General features: G+C 41.2%; 1 non-coding gene across 1 annotated transcript; it reads right to left on the bottom strand.

The window, feature by feature from the left end:
• Positions 1-8052: 8052 nt before the first annotated feature.
• Positions 8053-8159, bottom strand: LOC134371278 (U6 spliceosomal RNA). The gene has a single exon (XR_010022719.1). It is a non-coding gene; the product is annotated as a U6 spliceosomal RNA (small nuclear RNA).
• Between the last annotated feature and the right edge of the window lie 2715 nt (positions 8160-10874).

A 10874-nucleotide genomic window follows, 5' to 3' on the forward strand; every position in this document is an offset into this window, starting at 1 on the left:
TAACTTTATTCCTGAGTATTTTATTTTTGGTGGCTATTTTAAATGGGTTAGCTTTCTTGATTTCTTTTTCTGCATGTTCACTGTTGGAGTATAGAAATGCTACTGTTTTTTGTGTGTTGATTTTGTATCCTGCAACTTTGCTGAAATCATTTATCAACTCTAAGAGTTTTTTGGGGGAGGCTTTAGGCTGTTCAATATATAGGATCATGTCATCTGCAAACAGGGACAGTTTGACTTCATCTTTTCCAATCTGGATGCCCTTTATTTCCTTCTCTTCTCTGACTGCTCTGGCTAGTACTTCCAACATTGTGTTGAATAGGAGTGGTGAGAGTGGGCATCCTTGTCTAGTTCCTGTTCTTAAGGGAAAAGCTGTCAGCTTTTCCCCATTCGTGGTGATATTGGCAGTTGGCTTACCATATATGGCTTTAATTGTGTAGAGATCATTTCCATCTATACCTAACTTGTAGAGAGTCTTTATCATGAATGAATGTTGAATTTTGTCAAATGCTTTTTCAGCATCTATAGAGATGATCATATGGTTTTTGTCTTTGCTTTTATTGATGTGGTGTATCACGTTTATTGATTTGCATATGTTGAACCAACCTTGCATCCCTGGGATGAATCCCACTTGATCATGATGGATAATTTTGGGTGTGTGTTGCTGTATTCTGTTAGGTAGTTTTTTACTGAGGATTTTTGCATCTATATTCATCAAGGATATTGGCCTGTAGTTTTCTATTTTTGTTGTATCTCTGGTTTTGGTATCAGGGTGATATTTGCCTCATAGAATGAGTTTGGGAGAATTGCCTCTGTTTCAATCTTTTGGAATAGTTTGTAGAGAATTGGTATCGGTTCCTCTTTGAAGTTTTGGTAGAACACTGTAGTGAACCTATCTGGTCCTGAGATTTTCTTTGTTGGGAGCTTTCTGATAACAGCTTTAATCTCTTTTATTGTTATTAGTCTGCTCAGATTTTCTATATCTTCTTGGCTCAGTTTCAGTAGTTTGTCTGTGTCCTGAAATTTATCTATTTCCTTCAGATTTTCAAATTTGTTGGCATATAGTTTACAGTAGTCTCTAATGATTCCTTGTATTTCTGAGGTATCAGTTGTAATATCACCTTTTTCATTTCTAATTTTTGTTATTTGGGTCTTCTCTCTTCTTTACTAAGTTAGCCTTGCTAAAGGTTTGCCAATTTTATTTATCTTTTCAAAAAACCAACTTTTTGATTCATTGATCTTTTGTATCATTTTAGGGTTTCTATTTCATTAAGTTCTGCTCTAATCTTAATGATTTCTTTCCATCTGCTGACTTTGGGTTTGAATTGTTTTTGCTTTTCTAGTTCTTTAAGGTGAAGTAGTAGGTTGTTTTACTTGCCATCTTTCCATTTTTCTGAAGTAAGCATTTAATGCAATATATCTTCTCCTTAGTACTGCTTTTGCTATATCCCACAGGTTTTGGTATGATGTGTCATTATTTTCATTAGTTTCAATAAATTTTTTTGATTTCTTGTTTAATTTCTTCTTGGACCCATATGTCATTAAGTAGAGTGTTGTTTAATTTGCATGTGTTTGTATGGTTTCCAGAGTTTTATTTGTTATTGATTTTTAATTTTAATCTATTGTGATCTGCAAAAATACATGGAATAATTCCAGAACAGGGGCCTCCTTTGGTGAGGAGGAAGGAAAGCGCTTACTCATGTCCAAGAGCGTCTTTTCTGATTTTGTCATTGTGGCTCAGTGTTAGTGGGGCATTCACATCCCTGCCACCCCCCTTCTCTAATTGTAATGCCCTTGTCTGCTGAAGATGCTGAGTGAGAGCAGGGACTGGGTACATGCAGCATCCTTGTTTTTTGAGCATCATCAGCCTTTAGCACCCTCCTGGAGGAGCAGCAGGATGCAGGTTGCCCACTGCCAACCTCCCCACAGCCCCATGGGTCTGAATTATTTCCTCCAAACAGTCTTTCCCCAAATATCCTGTAGCATGTTAAGCAGGTTAGCACTAGTTCTAAGTTCTGTACGTGAGAATAGTGGTCCAGAAGTCACTTCTGGTTGCTTTAACACTCTGCTAGGCATGGCTTGCTCCACACACCTCAGCTGAGCTGCTCATAGGTATCTACTGTCTCAAACCCCATAAATTTGGATAGGAGTCAAGGGATGCTCTTCAACTAAGAACAGTAATTGTTTTTTATTATTATTACATAATTTCTCAAATTATTGCTTCTCTTCAGTAATTTTGGTGGGAACTGGGAAGGAGTGCAGAATTCAGTGCATGGGTCTCTAAGATTGCCATGGTGGTCCTGTGGCTGAGAAGGTGACTCTCATCTTTCTGTCCCAGTGTTTATCAGGTGGGCTTCACAAATGCACAAACCAGATGTTAATGATTCATGTACCCAACTCCCCATGCCCACTTTACAATTACATAACCACTTCATTTAAGCTCCAGATGTTCACCCATGGAGGGCAGCTTTAATGTCATCTTTCTGTCCCAGATACTTATTTTCCATGCGGCAGTTTCAGGCTCTGCCTCTGATTTGAGTGTTCAGAATCCAAATGCTTGAGTGATGTCCATGTGAAGTGATCGCTTGTTGAAGGGCCTCTGCCTCTGCCTCTACAGGTCTGTCCCATTCCATTTTAGTGGCAAATAATGTGATGTGATCCAAACAGAAGTCTGGACTGGATCTTTCACAGTAGGTTAGGATGGGCTGAGAGAAGCACAGGCTTCCTTCTCCCTATCAGGGTGACAGTGTGTGAGCCATGCAATTTTGGAAGCCAGAAGTCTTGAGGCCAGACTCTCCTCCTTCTCTCATCACAGTTTCTAAAAGTCCAAGCACTATCTCATAAGAGCTCTTAAAGGAGCAGTTAGTGATGTTGAAAAGAGAAGAATGTATTGAGGACTTTTTTTCAGTGAAGGTCTTGGTGGGGTTGACTAGATGCTTTTCCAAGAGTGGAGGTTGTAGGTAACAGATATCATCACCATTGTCACCTTTATAGCTAATATGGGTCCCACACAAGCATGACTTCATTTAATTCATATACTCACCATGTAGGGTAGGTGTTGTTATTCCATTTTATAAATGAGGAAACTGAGGAAGCAGTGCTTAGACACATAGATATTCAATAAATACTTATCAAGTAAATGAATGAATGAATGAATGAATGATGTGACTTGTCCAAGGTGACAGAGCAAGTAAGTACAGAGTGGGGAAAATTCCAGGAGATTTGCTCTTTCTTAAGTCAGAGACCTCTTCCCCTTATGCCTTCCATGCTTCTGAAGCATTTCTTCAATTTCACTATGTCCCATGAATCCGTTCCTTAAGCCTCAGGACCTCCCCTCAGCCAATGCCTTTCAAAAGCCACTTACATGCAAAACTGTCAGTCTTGTTCACTAACTCATCTATTCACAAGTCAGTCATTAATTCAACAATATCAGGGCCTGTACTAAGCAAAAGTGAGGGACCTAGAGTTGCATAGGATATACTTCCCGTTCTCAAAGAGCCCCGTCTACTGGGAAGACAAGCATATCAACAAAGAACACAGTGTGATAGATCCTATGACACATCAGTGCACAGGAGGGTGACCAACCATCCTGATTTTCCTGGGACAGTCCCAGTTTTAGCACTGAAAGTTCTGGGTGTTGGAAAACTCCTCAATCCTGGGCAAACCAGGAGGGTTAGTCTCTCTGGTGCACAGGTTTACCTGCCTGCCACACTGAGTAAAATAAGGATTTGCCCAAGAAAGATTGATTCAGAATGAAAACACTACCAACAGGTGTGGTGCTTTGCAGTTTACCACGCATTTTCATTTCTGCCACCTCATTTTCCAGCTAAAATATAAAAAGAAGGAAGGATGGAAGGAAGGGAGGAAGGGAGGGAGGGAGGGAATGAAAAAGAAAGAAAGAAAGAGAGAGAGAGAAAAATAAAGAGAAAAAGAAAGAAAGAAACAATCACAATAATATGTTAAACTTTCAGAAGGAGAGAACAGAACTGTGGTTACTAAAAGTGTGGAAGGGAAGGGGGAGGAGGGTTAGGGAGAATTTGTTTGAGGGTCACAAAGAATGATCATGTTTTGTAATGGTGCTGTTGGGCTAGATGTCAGATCTTTCTGCTCCTTCCTGTGCAGGTCATGAGTCAGGTAATTGAAAGATTCTGGCAGCTTTATGCGAGGTAGACATAATTTATTCTTTAGATGTGAGCTTCACAGACATGCTTTATTCTCAGACATGAGAGCTCTCTCCAGCAGTTCAGAGCAGTTACCTTTATACTCTTAGTACACAACAGTGGCCACAAGCTAGGCATTACATAATTACAATCATGCTAAATCAGCAAATGGGCACACACATGCAGTTACACTACTTTTATAACTTGTTTCTAGTGAATGTGCTGAATCTCGCCCATTTGTAAAAGATGTAAGGCAAGAGATCCTGACTAAACCTTTTCTACTTTCCTTACAGGTGCATATACTAATTATCCTGATGTGATCATAACATATTGTGCCCAGGTATTAATATTCAATTGTGTACCACAGAAATATATATAATCAATTATGTTTCAATAAAAATAAAATAAAATAAAAAAATAAGCCAACTGAAAAATGAAAGCGAATTTACGGGCTCATGTAGTGGGTTCTTCAGGGTTCCATCCTGGCTGCATGGAGGGAGGGGGTCCTTGGGACCCCAGGGTTAGCTCTTATGCTCTCTCTCTTTCTCCATGTCTCTCTTTCTCCCTCTCTCTCTGTTTCTGTGTCTCCTTCTCTATTTCTATGTCACTCTGTCTTTCTGTCTCTGTCTCTTTGCTTCTCTCCCCATCTCTCTGTCACTCTCTTTCTATCTCATTCTGTGTCTTTGTCTTTCTGTCTGTGTCCCTTTCTGTCTGTCTCTCTATTTCTCTCCATCTCTGTCTCTGTGTTTCTGTCTCTCCGTCACTGTCTTTCTCTTGGTGCCTGTCTGTCTTTGTCTCTATCTCTCTGTGTGTCTATATTTCTCTCTCTCTCTTTCTCTCTCGCTCTCTCTCCCTCTCTCTCCCCCCTCCACCCCCCATCCCCCACCCCCTTAGCTCTATTTTCCTCTGTGTGCTGGCCCATTCTTACCCGCTTTCTGGGCAGGTCTACTTTAGGTGGCAGAGAGAATAGGCCATCCAAGCATATATTTTACAAAATAACAACATGAACACAAAGCACTTCTCTCTCCCAGAATCCACAAATCCATCCCAGGTAAGGATATGAGTTAACCCTGTCTGGGACAAACTCTCATCCCTGAACCAATGCTTGTGTTGGAACGGACTCAGGGCCTTAGCTGGGATGTGGGTTGACCCTTCTCACTGTGGCCTAGGGTGAGCATATAATTTTTCCCCCAAACTGGGATTCTTTGTGGGAATAAAAGGAGTATGTTTATAATTAAGTCAAGACAACAGGCATAAATCAACCTAAGCCAAGCAATCTGGGGTGTATGACCCTCCTAGTATAAAGAGAAGGGAATCAGGAAAAACAGATAGGACAAGAGCTGCCAAGCCAGACTCACATGCTTTTTTTCCCAATATAAAATGACTTCTGTGGATTTGTTTAGAAAATAGCATTCTGTTCCACAGTGCAGAGCATCTGGAAACATTTGTCTTGCATCTGTAACTGGGACAGTGATTTTTCCAGTAAGTGTCTTTCAAATCTTTGGATTACTTAAACAATGGCCAGCCTGCCTTTATGATTCTTATTCCTGCTGCTTGTATTCAGCTTTTGCTGCTCCCTCTTCTATAGTTCCTGGGAACTCCAGGACAGCTCCAGTACAGTTGGGGACAGCCCAAGGTCCAGGAATATAGCCCGAGGCCTCCTACCATTAGCACATCCCCACTGATAGTTCTCCAGATCCCCTTGCCAAGCAATTGCAGTGTCAAATTCAGAGGTAAGATGTTCAGCATCCTTCCCAAGATGCTGGGAGGTGGGGTGGCTCCTCCAGAGATCCCTCCCTCTTTTCCGCCCTCCCTGACAGCCACATGACAGCAGAGGAGTTGAGAGCACAGGTGTCGAACCCACAGGATATGGAGTTTGAACTTTACTGGATGCCATGTGAATTAGTCACTAACCTCATTTAGCCTCAGGTAAATTCTTCAGGTGGCTCCTCTGTAAAATGGGAATCATCCCTAGATAGCCTTTTTTGAGCACATAATAAGAATGCAATGAAAACCATTGCTATTTTTATTACTGGTGTTATGGCATAACTCACCACTGGATTTGAACTTTTCAGGACAGCTCTTGCTACGCTGGCAACAGATACTGAATCAGAACTTCTATGGTTCTTGCTCTGAATCTTTCCTACTTTACCAAATAGCCCCTTCCAGTCTTGTTTCTCACATCTGTTCTGGTTAACCAGAATCATAATGGGTATTTCCCAGCCCATACCACTTTCTGTTTAATATCCATCCAGACCAGTGAATTCTCCAGAATGCCTGCTGGAGATGCTGGTTGTGAACCGAAGAGGAGACAGTAAACATGCTCTCCAAAGGGAGCTCTGAGTTTCATTCTGTGTGTCCCTAGAAATTGCCTGTGCAGTTTCTAAGCTATCTGATGGGTTTTGCCTTGTTAACGCATTTTGTTTCATCCCCTAAGCGACCTCTCTGCACCTCCTCTTTTCCCCTGCCTGTCCTGACTTCAGGACTAATTTTTCTTTCTCTTCTCTTGTTTAATAACAACAACAGCTAACAAGACTCTGTTTCAGGCACTGGGCTACATGCTTTACATCTTTATAGCTCTATGAAGCAGTTTCTTTCATTTTGTCATTTTGCTATGCGGAAACTGAATACAGAGGGCAAAGTAGCTTGGCAAGTTCAGATGTCTCATAAGGTTTAATCACAGGCAGACAGGCCTCTGAGCAAACCTTCCTAACTATGCTGTGCTACCTCCCATTGCAGCACAGCCTGCACGAGTGACAGATAACTCATAGGTAACTGTACTGTTTTAGAGTATAAAGTACAAAATAATGTGCTTTCTTTCAATCTGCACTTATGGACTCCAGATACTATTACACCTGAACTGCACCAGGAAGAGGAAGAAATTACCCCTACCCCAAGTCATTCATAGACTAATAGAAAAAACACATAAGAAAACAGGAAAATTCTAAATGCACAGAAGGATGGTATAAAAGAGATAGAAAGCAGGAAAGTACTAAATGTGAAAAACTTACCTTGTTCAGTCAAGAATAGTGTGCTCCAATTAATTTCGTATTCTTCTAAATCATTACCAAAGAACTCAGGGCAAGGTTAATCTTGAAAATGCTAAATAGCATTCACATTTCTTTGATGCAGAAGACGCAGCAAATTCTTCCAAACAATCAAGACCAATATCATGATCAGAGAGATGCCTTGCCCTGTACAAAGACCACGGGCTTTGGAATGAGACAGAGCACAGGGCTTCACCCGGCTCTGCTACCTTCTGGCTGTGGGGTACTAGACATGGTATTTGACCTTGCTAAGCCATATATTGCTTACCAATAAGATGGGCATGTAATCATTCACCTGTTGAAAGATATTCAGGTTGTTTCCAGTTTTTTACTGTTAGGAATAAAGCTGCTATAAACATGTGTGCACAGGTTTTTGTGTGAACATAAATTTCCATTTCTCTGGGATAGATGTCCAAGAGTGCAATTGCTGGTTTGTATGGTAATGACAGGCTGTATCTTACAAGAAATAGTCAGGCTGTTTTCTAGAGTGATGGTACCATTTTACACTCCTGGAGCGAGATATGAGTGATCCAGTTTCTGTGCATCCTTGCCATCATTTGATATTATCACAATTTTTTATTTTAGCCATTCTGATAGGTGTTTGGCAGTATCTCATTGTGTTTTTATTTATTTTTTTTTTTAATTTTATTTTGTTGATATACATTGTAGCTGATTATTGCTCCCCATCACCAAAACCTCCCTCCCTTCTCCCTCCCCCCTCCCCCCCAACAATGTCCTTTCTGTTTGCTTGTTGTATCAACTTCAAATAATTGTGGTTGTTATATCTTCTTCCCCCCCCCCCGGTTTGTGTGTGTGTGTGTGTATGTGTGTGTGTGAATTTATATATTAAAAATATGGAACGCTTCACGAATTTGCGTGTCATCCTTGCGCAGGGGCCATGCTAATCTTCTCTGTATCGTTCCAATTTTAGTATATGTGCTGCCGAAGCGAGCACTCATTGTGTTTTTAATTTGCATTTCTCTCATGGCTAATAAAGTTGAATCCATACCATATAATACTACTCAACAATTAAAAGGAATGAACAACTGATGAATAGTTTATCAAGAAGCAATAGCTTGGATGAATCTCCAGAGAATTGTACTCTGAAAAAATCCAGTCCCCAAACGTTACATACTTTATGATCATATTTACGTAATTATGATGTTTAATTTTATATGTCAACTTGCCTGGACCACAGGGTGCCCAGAACTTGGCCAAGACTTGTTCTTGATATGTCTATGATGGTATTCCTGGATGAGATTAACATTTGAATTGATAGCCTGAGTAAAGCAGGTTGTGCTCCTGAATGTGAGTGGGCCTCACGCAGTCAGATGAAGTCCTGAATAGAACAAAAAGGCTGACCTTCCCTGTAGTAAGAAACTCTTGGCCTGACTGCCTTCAGCTGGGACATCAGTTCTTTTCTGCCTTCAAACTTGAACTAAAACATTGGCTCTTTCTAGGTCCCAAGTCCACTAACATTTGGACTAGAACTATGCCATCTGCTCTCCTGGTCCTCAGAACTTTGGACTCAGACTAGAACTATACCATTGGTTCTCCTGGGTCTGCAGCTTACCAACTGCAGATCTTCGAACTTCTCAGCCTTCATAAATGCATAAGCCAATTTCTTATAATCAATCTCTCTCTCTCTCTCTCTCTCTCTCTCTCTCTCTCTTTCTCTGTGTGTGTGTGTGTGTGTGTGTGTGTGTGTGTGTATGACACAGAGAACCCTGTTCTCTGGAGAAGCCTAGATAATATGATAACATTCTTGAAATGGCAAAATTATAGAAACAGGACAAATTAGCAGTTGCCAGGACGTAAAAGGATGGGGGGCAGGAAGGAAGTAGATATGGTCATTAAAAAGCAACAGAAGGGCTGTTTATAGTGATGGAACTATTCTGTATTTTGGTTGTGATGGTGGACACATGAACCTATGCCTTTGATAAAATTGTATAAAACTAAATGTGTGCACATGCACATGAATGGGTACAAATAAAACTGCAGAAATTTGAAAATAGATCGGTGAATTGCAGCAATGTCAATATCTTGGTTGTGATATTGTACCATAGTTTTGCAAGAGTGCTTACTAAAAAGAGACACATTGCATTATTTAATTTTTAAATTAGATAATATGTCCACCCAAAGGAACAACCTAGACAACTGGTTGTTAACTAAAAGCATACTGCTATTTTTCATAGATGCCAAGTTCTGCTTCAAATCTTCCCAAATGTTTAGTTGTCTCTGAATTGCGGAGTAATTTTAAATTCATACATAGGCCCCAGAAATTTTGGTGGGTACCTTTGAACAACCCAATTTTAAAAAGTCATAGCCTAATCCATACTCCCACAAAGAGGCCCGTGTGGAGTTCACTGCCATGGACAGGAAGAGTGACAGATTCTAACGTGTGTGTGGTGTGCTTGGTACTCCCTTTTATGGTAGGGGGATAGAACCTCCCTCCTCCCCTGCTTCTTCCCCTCTGGCCATCTGGCTTTATTAATAGGTTCCCTGAATGCAAAGGGGAGGCAGGGATGAATTGTTTTCATTTCCTGGGTTTTATATGAGCGTAATGTTTCAAGAGAATCTGCCAGTGCCCTGGGCTAGTTCTTATGAAGTAAGCAAAAGCTAGCTCTCATCCAATGTGTCTTTCACATGAGAATGAGAACTCAAGAAGCAAACCGAGAAGACAGACTAGAGAGTGCCCCAGACTCAGAACTGAGTTGAGGCCGTTCCCTGGTTCTGCCCTCCACCTTCCAGCCTCGCACCCCATGACTGCCTAGAACATGGCTCCGGGGTGGGCTTCATGGGTGTGTGACTGTGCAGCTGTTCTCAGAAGGAGCCTGTGCTTGGTTTCAGTTCTGCTGTCATTGTCTTGAAATTCTTAATATTTTCATCTTTGAACTTGTGTTTTGTGAGTGAAGTCCAACAAGACAGGGAAGCATGCCTGTGAGCAGAGGAGAGATGTGCCATGCACCTGTCTGCAGTTCCTTCTACCCCATTCACATACAGCACTTGTGAAGCTTGCTAAGCAGCTTCCTCAGCACTCTCACCTTATACTTGCTTTCAGTCTCACTGAACACCTAGGCATTGTGTCCAAGGCATCAGTGTGTCTAAGACTGAGTGAGATGCTACAAGGCTATGCTTCTCTTTCAAACCAGAACTTGCTTCAAATGCAGAAAGGCGGCAACTGTGAGTGAAAAAGCAAGAATGCCCAAGGAAGCTTACCTTATCCTCTCTTCTTCACGTTATTTCTCTGAATTAACTAAGCACTTATTGTAGTGGATTGAATTATGTCCCCCCAAAACTCATTGAAGCTTTAACTGTGTCTCCCAAGTTTTATGTATTAGAAAGTTAGCCCCCACTGTGACTGTGAAGAGTGTGGGAAATCCTATTATGGTAATTGAAAGGTGGAGCCTTGAAGAGGCAATTGGATTGTAGGACCATGCAGTAGTGAATAGATTAAAAATGGTGGTCAGGGGCATGGTTCTGTGGGCTTTAAAAGAAGAGGGGAGTCTGTCTTTCTCTCTCTGCTCTCTTTGCTTTCACCATCCTGCAATGTGAGACCCCTGGGTCACTGTCACCACCACCAGATGGACTTTGGACTTCCCAGCCTCAGCAATTGTAAGCAATAAATGTTGTTTTCTTATAAATCACCTGGTTCTGAGTATTTTGTTAC

Source organism: Cynocephalus volans, chromosome 2 (assembly GCF_027409185.1).
Source record: "Cynocephalus volans isolate mCynVol1 chromosome 2, mCynVol1.pri, whole genome shotgun sequence".
Classification (NCBI taxonomy): domain Eukaryota; kingdom Metazoa; phylum Chordata; class Mammalia; order Dermoptera; family Cynocephalidae; genus Cynocephalus; species Cynocephalus volans.